The 10,441-nt window shown below is 42.8% G+C and overlaps 1 pseudogene across 1 annotated transcript; it reads left to right on the forward strand.

Moving 5' to 3' along the window:
• Window positions 1-8,833: 8,833 nt before the first annotated feature.
• On the forward strand, window positions 8,834-9,249 carry LOC116541749 (annotated as a pseudogene). Its single transcript, XR_004264927.1, has one exon. The product of XR_004264927.1 is annotated as a 60S ribosomal protein L36 pseudogene (transcript).
• Window positions 9,250-10,441: the final 1,192 nt, after the last annotated feature.

Raw genomic sequence — 10,441 nt, forward strand, 5'->3', positions numbered from 1 at the left:
CCTAGACCATAAACTTTCAATCTTAAAGCGTACCTCCTTTAACTGTCTAGGCAACACATAATTGGAAGATTTAAAAGTCTGTCTAGGCAACACATAATTGGAAGATTTAAAAGTTAGTTGCTTTCACTTCCATTTCTGGGCAGATGAAATAGACATTTTTCTCTATTTCTCTTGCTAAGTACACTAAATCCCATGGACATGGTCTAGTGTAGACCCATGTGAGACTTCGGGACCCACGAATGACAGATGGTGAGTGCCCTGGGTATTCCTTTTGCCTCATGAACCCCAGATTTGCTGCGGAAGAAGCCGGCATCCTGGAAAAGCCTGAGTGCAGGTGGGAAAAGCCCCACAAAAGCTGCTCTCCAACCAAGCCCCACAGAGAACGGGGGCCCAGCCCAGCCACGCCAACAAGGCTGAGAGGGAGTGATACCCAACAGTGGCATCCGAGAAGGCCAAGGAGGGACCTGGGACTTTCGATCTCTGTGGGCTGTAAGGACGCACCCCGAGAATCAGTGGAGACCCTGTGGCAAGTCTGGACTTCCACTGGTGCCCAGCAGTAACAAGTCCACATAGTCAGCAAAGGGCCTGTGGGAGTCCTCTCCCAGCCAGGGGGAGTCCCACCAGAGGCCTCGTTCGGGACTAAGGCCCACCCAGCAGCAAGGAGAAGCCCTGCCTAGATTCTGTATATATCAGAAATGCAAGTGGTGCTCGTGGAGTGAAGTGTGCCTCCTCATGGGCCATGCTTTGTTTCTCTTTTTAGGGTTGTGCTGGACTTGAGTCTAGTTATAGGTCTAGAAGCAAAGTGTGGCAGTGGGGTGGGTCCTGAGGAGAATCAGCATGGTCTTAGTCCTCAGGGGAGGCACTACATTTTTTGGGGGCAGTACAGGGTGAACTCCTTCCAATGGGGGTGGGGAGGTCACTTCCACTGGGGCTTAGAGGCCAATTCCACTGGCAAAAAATATTCACCAGAATTTAGAGGCTTCATGTCTCCAGCCTCACCAGGGTCTTCACACACCTCCTTATCTCACTTAACAGGATCCTGATTTTACTGCATTTGATGCCTTGACTTTAACAGTAGACACCTTGCAAGGCTGGGAGTTCAACCTGCATTTAATTTAGTCAACTGCAGGCTGAGATTCTGCATTTGATTTTCAGCGCCCTCAGCCCTGGGCTACAAGAGATGAGGGTTTCTTCAGGCACAGCTGGAAGCCTTTAGGTTTTGGGTGTGTTGCTTGAGCGGGGATTTGAATCCCCCGAACTCACCCTTTTCTTTCATCACTTTCTCCAGCAACATTAGGAGCAACCAGCCAACCCCATTATTAGTTTTCCAGTAATGTTCAAAACTATCGCATACAGTGACACCACACAGCTCCTTGTTTCTTGTAAGTGATTGATTAGGAGCATCTAATGCCAATAACCGGTGCATCTCTATTGTCAGATCACATGATGGAATATCAATGTTCTTTTCACTACTGGAAATACAGTTATTAGCATTTTTAAATCTAATCAAATTAGAGAGCCAATCCAGAAACCCTAGACCTAATTCAGAAAACTCATCCTTATAATTCTGTTCCTATAAAATCACTAAGGTCAGCAAAATCTGTATTAGAATTCTCCAGAGAAACAGAACCAGTAGGATGTATATTTTTCATCTTATACTTAAATCCTATAAATACAGATCATACATCACGTATATGAAGATATTTATTATGAGAAATTGGCTTATGCAATTATGGAGGCTAAGTCCTGTAATTTGCTATCTGCAAACCGGAGACCCAGGAGAGCCAGTGGTGTAAGTTCCAATCCAAAGCCACGAGAAAACTGATGTCCCAGCTTGAAAACAGGCACAGAAAGCAAATTGTCCCTTTTTCTGCCTTTCTGTTCTATTCAGGCCCTCTATGAATTAGATGAGTCCCACTCACATTGCAGAGGGCAATCTTTTTTACTCAGTCTATCAATTTAAATGCTAATCTCATCTAGAAACACCCTCTCTTTCACACACAGAAATAATCTTTAACCAAATAAACAGATGTCATGTGGTGCTGTGAAGTTCACACAAAAATTAACCATCTCAATAAGACAGTTTGAGCCATAATTCCTCTCTGCTCTGGGAAAGTCAGAAAAACCTGTGATTGGCCTTTTCACTCAAAACAGCTCCTAAGACATGCCTCAAGCAAAAAATAAGAGAATAAAAGAATGAGGTAATTAAATTAGAAATGTTTTCAGACAAAACTCAACACTGGCTGGCACAGTGGCTCACAACTGTAATCCCAGGACTTTGAGAGGCCAAGGTGGGCAGATAACCTATGGTCAAGAGTTTGAGACCAGCCTGACTAACACGGAGATACCCTATCTCTACTAAAAATACACAATTAGCCAGGCATGGTGGCTCATGCCTGTAATCCCAGCAACTCGGGAGGCTGAGGCAGGAGAACTGCTTGAACTCAGGAGGTGGAAGTTGTAGTGAGTCAATGAGATTTACTCCAGACTGGGCAACAAGAGTAAAACTCCAACTCAAAAAAATCAAAAAGAAAAACAAAAAAAAAACCCCTCAGCACCATACAAGAGAAACATGTTCAAGAATTCATAAAATACGTATTTCATGATATTCCTGCCCATAGAATGCTCCCAGACAATGACAAAATTTCAAGTGGTAAATGTCATATTATCTTGGATGTTACGAATAATATTATACATTAACAAATATCTAAATTTAAAAACTAAAAGTGCTTGAGTTAAAAAAAAATCCCTGCCGGGCGCGGTGGCTCAAGCCTGTAATCCCAGCACTTTGGGAGGCCGAGGCAGGTGGATCACGAGGTCAAGAGATCGAGACCATCCTGGTCAACATAGTGAAACCCCGTCTCTACTAAAAATACAAAAAATCAGCTGGGCATGGTGGCACGTGCCTGTAATCCCAGCTACTCAGGAGGCTGAGGCAGGAGAATTGCCTGAACCCAGGAAACGGAGGTTGCGGTGAGCCGAGATCACGCCATTGCACTCCAGCCTGGGTAACAAGAGCGAAACTCCATCTCAAAAAAAAAAAAAAATCCCTTTCTTGAATGGATAAATGTAAACTGCAATGTAAGATGCCTTGGTAAGAAACTGCACAAAGAAGAGTCATGTCCCACTGACATGACTTCATTCAATGTTCCTGTCACTGAAAAATTACTGTCCTTCAATGGCATATTTTCAATTCACTTGCAGCATAGATCATCTCAGAATTTAAAAAGAAAAAAATAAAGGTGACAAATGGAAGAGAAAAATAATAAAGATTGTGACTGAAATTACTGAATAAATTCTTAGAATAACTAGAAATTGATAAATGCAAGACCTTGGAAACCAATGTGTTTGGAAGAGTTTAAAAATTGTGTAATTTCTTGCCTATCATATTCCAAATATTACCTACCAAATAAGCTCTAGGCCAAATAGGTTTGCAAGTAGGCTCTGTTAAAATTTCAAAGAAAAGTTTGCCACATCTGTCAGCTCTCTCAGGGAATATAAGGAGGGAGGCATGATGCATGTGTGACTCAGCTGACTTTGGCACAGACATTACAGAACAAAAATAACACAACAGCAGTGATGGGTAATATTCTAGGAAAAGATTAATGTGCTTTGCCTCTTTTGTCTTTCCATAAGTTCACCTTTATACATGTAATTTTTTAGCTATGTAGAAAGTTAAATGGCTATGCCTGAAATGTTTTTCCTAGGAATCAGTTCTGAGACTCACGAATAAATGGTCTGTTTTAAACCCGTTTCTTTTGCAGTCAGAAAAGTAAGAATGGGAAAATGATATTCTCTTAAATTTCTAAAAAATCATAAATAAATCTATGAACAAGGCTTTGAGGAAGAAACAAAATATGCAATACTGCACCTGTTATAATCCAACAACTCTAATAATAAGACAGCCAGACACAGATTGTGCTTCCTTTGTGCCAGTTTCTATTTTAAGGGTTTAATGTATATTAATTAATTTGGTCCTCAAAGCAACGTTTTGAGGTAATCACTATTTTTTGTTCTCACAGCATTGATAAGGAACTAAGACAACTAAGACATAGAGGTAAATTACCTGCTCAAGGTCATGTGGCTGCAGATGCAGCCGGGCCCACAGAATCTGTGCAATTTAACATGCTGGAACAGTCACTACCAAATTAAGCTCTGAAAGCTTTAAAGGCAAATACTGTCAAAAGTTCAAGGAATGAATTGTCATTCTCCGTAAAATGTTCTAGGGGATAAAAAGAGGGAAATCCTTTACTAGGGTGACCTAGGCACCAGGTTCTGACACATATAGCACACACAAAACATTATAAAGGAAAGGAAGAAAGAATTTTGATCAGGCCATATGCAGAGAATTTTCTTGAGAGAGGCTGTAGGAACTTTGTTTTAAGAATGACAGTTGATGACTTACAATGTTGCAGGTGGGAGGTTAAAAATAACCTCTAGGAATAGATGATTACATTTGATTAAGGCAAATTAGAAGCAACAGAAAGGGCTCTAGATATCAGTGAAATATAGAGAAGGACATGGAGGCCAAGACTGGGAAAAGCAAGCAAAAAGAAATGGAAGTGGAAAGAGTTAAAAAGGAGTAGGCCAAGTATTGTAGGTATGAAAGACAGGGTAAAACAAATCCAGCATGTGCTAAGGGGCATCCTTGAAAAAGAGAGCCACAGTAATAAAGGCAATATCCCAGACATAGAAGATGACTTAAATCCACAGATGAAAAGGGCTTGCCATGTTCCAGAAATATTGACACATTAATGTCAACACTGGGGTAACCCCACATCTCTGAGAAACCTGATGCATGCAGAAAAGAACACCCACTCCCAACACCATCACTCCTCTCCCAGGCATTGTAAAACCCTAATCTTTTGCTTTCCACCTGAAATGATGGATGATCCCTGTACTTACAAAAGTCACTTCTTGGGCCAGGTGTGGTGGCTCACGCCTGTAATCCCAGCACTTTGGGAGGCCAATGCAGGCGGATCACCTGAAGTCAGGAGTTCCAGACCAGCCTGGCCATCACAGTGAAAGCCCGTCTCTACTAAGAATACAAAAAATTAGCCAGGTGTGGGGGCATGAGCCCATAATCCTAGCTACTCGGGAGGCTGAGGCAGAAGAATTGCTTGAACCCGGGAGGCGGATGTTGCAGTGAGCCGAGGTCATGCCATTGCACTCCAACCTGGGCTACAAGAGCAAAACTCTGTCTCAAAAATAAAAATCACTTCTTGTGAAGCAGATTCACCCATAGTCACCTACTCAAAGACATCGTCCAACAATTTTCCCTTTTTCTTCTCTATCATCAAGTTTTCTCTCTTTCTGTTGGAATTTTCCTATCAGCCTGCAAACATGTGGCTATGATCTCATTTCATTTAAGTAACAGCTATTTTTTTTAGACCTCATTTGCCCAGCAAGCCACTCCACTGCTGCTCTGCTCCCCTTGGCAGGAACGATCTTAGAAAACTTCCTTCATGCTCACAATATCCAGTTCCTTTCTCTAATATGTCTCATTCCTTTTCCTGCATTTAAAACTACCAAGTACCTTAAGCTAAATTACTCAGTACAATTGTTGTTGAGCTGTTCACATTTTCAACTCTCTTAAGAGCAAAATTCCAAAGAACAAGCTTCTACTATAACCACTTCCTAACATTTGATAACATGGGTTAAAATTTCTGTAACTATCTAAGAGATGATATTCAAATCCATATTTGGAAAACTGTGATCAATAAAATTTTGGCAGTGAGGAAAATACAAACAACTTTCCATAATAAGGTTATTTTTCTCTATATAAATCATGACAGGATTAACACTTTAGCTATGATCACAAAAGATGAGGCTCTTGATCCTACTGGGAAAGTTTGGAAGGGATAATTAATTTGGGAGGGCTTCTAGAACAAGTACTCAGTGAGAAGCGTTCAGTAATAAGTAAAGTGACACGTACGTGATTGACATCTTAAGGCTGATGACAGCAGCCCTCCTAAATGAATCTGCAGTTTGCTACTGAATCCATACTACTCACCTCCAATATTCGGTCAAGCCACGCAATCTTTAAACTCCCGTGTCTGTCCATGATTGCAGGTTTATAATTTGGAACTTTGGTTATTTAATTAAATTAAAATATTCAGATACGCCCTGCAAATAAACACAAAGTTTTTGTACTCAGCATCTTCACTGCCCTTTCCCACAAACAGTTGTAAGTAAATTAAAAAAAAAAATGCAAGCATGTAAATCTACTCCTATTATTAACCATTTACTTAGCTCATGTTGATTTAACCCTGAATGAAAAGTTCAATTTGCATCAAAAAGATATTAGTATATTCCTAAGGCGGCAGCTGGTGCAGTGGCTCATGCCTGTGATCCCAGCACTTTGGGAGACTAGGATTACGTCACCCAGTCTGATTTCAAACTCCTTGCCTCAAGTGATCTGCCCGCCTTGGCCTCCCAAAGTGCTGGGATCACAGGCGTGAGCCAGCATGCCCGGCTAATTTTTATATATATTTTTTATAGAGATGGGTTTCACCATGTCACCCAGGCTGGTCTCAGATTCCTCAAGTGATGTGCTAGTCTCGGCCTCCCAAAGTGCTGGGATCACTATATGCTTTTAAATGTTTTATTCCAAAGCTATCTAATGCAGTTTTTGCCATATTTGAGATATCCCATTTTCTTCTGTATATGCTATTGCGAGATAAAGATTTTGGAAAGAAAACGTTTAAAAAAAAAAAAAGGAAGACATTACAAACATACTAAGATTATATGTAGAGAAACGTTACACCACTAAATTTGGTAATTTGCATTAAATTGACAAATCCTTGAAAAGCACAGCTTGATACATCTAACAAAAGAATAGAAAATGTGAAGAGTTGAATGTATGTGAAAGAAATGTAAGTTCATTGTTAAAATGGGCCCCACATCCATGTGAATAGGGGCCAATCTTAGACTTAGCTTTAATTTTCAGCCATGAGAAGACTACTGCTCTTCCTCTAACACTCACTTCTCTATTTTCTCTATCATTTGGTCCTCTATTCTGTACAACTGGGTGGTATTTAACCACCTTTATTTAGGCTCAGGAATAACCCAAGCTCTGAAACTGTAACAGAAAATTAATTAAATGAATGGCAAAAAATAAAAGACTTAAAAATAAGGTTTAAGATGTTATTCCTCTAGGAGTCTGAATAACAATATGCATAAATGTTTCTGTTGTATATATGTATATACATATATTTTTATGAATAGTTGTTCCCATTATGTTGTATCTTGCAATAATTATTGACAAGATTCATAAATGGCTAGATGTTAACTGGCCAAACTTCAGTGACCAGAGGGCCCTTACAATCAATGGGACCAACCTGTTAAGACTTGAGCCCACGGCTCACGGATGGCCAAGGTGAAGGCCCAGTGGTTGTGACAAGATGCCAGGAAACCTTAGCCACGGGATGCCTGTGTTGTGCCATGATGATGTAAGTAGCATTTCTGGTTACACTGCCATTATGGGCTAATATTTTCAAGCCAACAGACTATTCCTGTATCACTGTTTAATATTTTTCTGCAGCAATTTGGTTTTACTCTTGCCCCAAGTTCACTACCTCGGCTCTTCTCTTCTTGACTTATTCTTAAGCTTTCCCTGTCTTGGTTCCCTGAGAACAACTCCCTTTTCTCTGAATTGGGATCCTATTTCTACCCCCTGCATATATATTCCTCTTAATTCTTCCGGGTAAATTTCTATGCCCAAATTTCTAGACACAAATTTGTAAATTACTGAGACCCTAAATTAAGAATGATGTTTGCCATTACTTTTAAAAGTGTAATCTGCTTTTTGCCTCCTGAAATCACTTATATGTAAACATGCTGCCTGTGAAGTGGACCACCATGCCACATCTTGGGCTTCCTAGCACAAGAATCAATCACTACGTGCCTAGCCAGCAGGTTATGTCTCTCAAATCAAGATGCAAACCGTGGTCACAGAGCCAGATTAGAGTCTTATGGCTTTCATTGCAGCTTCTCCATGGGATGTTTCCGATGACGTGTGTACCTTAGGATGTTCACATGTCATGGTTAAGTTGTAAATTTCAAAAATTCTAAGAATTCCTATTGTTGGCCAGAAGTATAAAAATGGCAAAGATTTTAAATAAAAGCATCTTTCAATCTTAAATAGGTTTACGAAGTCTCCTTCTCTTCCTTCTGAAAGTAACATAAGGACTATGAAGAACACTGTCTGTAATGAAACTGACAAGGGCTATTCTCCCTGGGAACAGAAAGGTCTTTGTTCAACCAACAGGCTAAAGCCAGGAACACAGGCCTCCCCAGGCCTTTTGGCCGCCTCTCAAACCTCCTCAATAAAAAATTCGGCCGGGCGCAGTGGCTTAAGCCTGTAATCGCAGTACTGTGGGAGGCCGAGGCGGGTGGATCACGAGGTCAAGAGATCGAGACCATCCTGGTCAACATGGTGAAACCCCGTCTCTACTAAAAATACAAAAAATAAGCTGGGCATGGTGGCGCGTGCCTGTAATCCCAGCGACTCAGGAGGCTGGGGCAGGAGAATTGCCTGAACCCAGGAGGCGGAGGTTGCGGTGAGCCGAGATTGCGCCATTGCACTCCAGCCTGGGTAACATGAGTGAAACTCCGTCTCGGAAAAAAAAAAAAAATTCACATGCAAGACATTCTGTTCTATCTTCTCTTAATACTTTCCTCCCTTTAGCTAAGAATTATTGAGTGCCAACTATGTCCTGGACACAGTGCTAAAATTCTTGCAATAAGATACAGAGACCCCAGCAGTGATTCTCTGCCGGGGCCCATGGCTCTCAGGGGCATCCTTCAAATTCAGGCCCATTTGGTTCTTTAAAAATAAATTTCCAGGCCAGCCCTTCCGCCACGGTCGCCATTGGAGAGTAGCAGCCATGGCTCTTCGGTATCCTATGGCCGTGGGCCTCAACAAGGGCCACAAGGTAACCAAGAACATGAGCAAGCCCAGGCACAGCCGCCGCTGCGGGCGTCTGACCAAACACACCAAGTTCGTGCGGGACATGATCCGGGAGGTGTGTGGCTTTGCCCCATACGAGCGGCGCGCCATGGAGTTGCTGAAGGTCTCCAAGGACAAACGGGCCCTCAAGTTCATCAAGAAAAGGGTGGGGACACACATCTGGGCCAAGAGGAAGCGGGAGGAGCTGAGCAATGTCCTGGCCGCCACGAGGAAAGCTGCTGCCAAGAAAGACTGAGCCCCCTCCTCTGCTGTCTCCCTGAAATAAAAAACAGCTACACCCCCCCCCAGCAAAAAAAAAAAATTTCCAGTTCCTCTCAAAATTGTCATGACTTTATCTCCTTGATGTGAAGCTTTGTGTCGGAGGTTTGTGGCTGCTGACGACGTTCTCTGGGCCCTGAAGTCACTGCTGCTGGCTCTTGTATGCTGGCCACTTGGTTGCGCTGCCCTGCCTCCCACCGGCTGGACATCCAGCAAGCTCTGGATGCTGTGTATGACAAAGCCATAGGGGTTGTTTGGAGTCTGTGATGTGCTATCATTCTCCAGATAATGGTTTTCTGCAAGGAACTAGAGAAACAGCTATCTCAGACTTTCCTAATAAAAACAGGTTTTGAGCCAGTTCCAGGCTGGCCCTAAATTCCTCTTCCCAGCAATGTGAAGCCCGGGGAGCTCTGGTGGGCCTTGCCCTCGGCAGCCCTCACACCTGGTCTCTGTTCCCCAATTCCTGTCCAGTAGAGGCACTATTGGAAGTGCCTGTTTCTCAGCCTCTCTGCTCCTTCACTGGAACTGGGCAAAGCCCCTTGGGAAACGCAGCATTCTTCTCCTAGATTTTTTTTTTGGTGTGCTTGGGAGGTGCGTTGTGCCACTGCCTGGCCCACCTGGCCTGCCATTAACAGAAGGGAAGCACGAACGGCCTTTGATGTGGGAGTTACGGCTGCTGAGAGCGCAGTCTGTGCACAAGTGATGTAGCCTTGTGGGATCCCTGAGTACATGCTTGTTTTCATTCATATTTTACTCAAAGTCACTGAGCTCCCACTGCATGCTTGTGAGTCAGATATTAGTCCTGGGAGGATTATCTGAGATGACATTTAAGCCAAGGGTTTAAGAACAAGTCATATTCAGCCAAGTGCAGACTAAGGGAATGCAAGTTCCAGGGGAGGGGAAAGCATGTGGACATGCTGAGATGCAAGCAAGGCCTCACAGCTGGAGTTGGTGTTACCTGGCCTGGGAACACCTTTATTTTTTTTTATTTTTATTTATTTATTTTTTTTGAGACGGAGTTTCGCTCGTTACCCAGGCTGGAGTGCAATGGCGCGATCTTGGCTCACCGCAACCTCCGCCTCCTGGGTTCAGGCAATTCTCCTGCCTCAGCCTCCTGAGTAGCTGGGATTACAGGCACGCGCCACCATGCCCAGCTAATTTTTTGTATTTTTAGTAGAGACGGGGTTTCACCATGTTGACCAGGATGGTCTC

Source organism: Sapajus apella, unplaced genomic scaffold, assembly GCF_009761245.1.
Source record: "Sapajus apella isolate SASKATOON/1434 unplaced genomic scaffold, GSC_monkey_1.0 scaffold155, whole genome shotgun sequence".
In the NCBI taxonomy this organism is placed as follows: domain Eukaryota; kingdom Metazoa; phylum Chordata; class Mammalia; order Primates; family Cebidae; genus Sapajus; species Sapajus apella.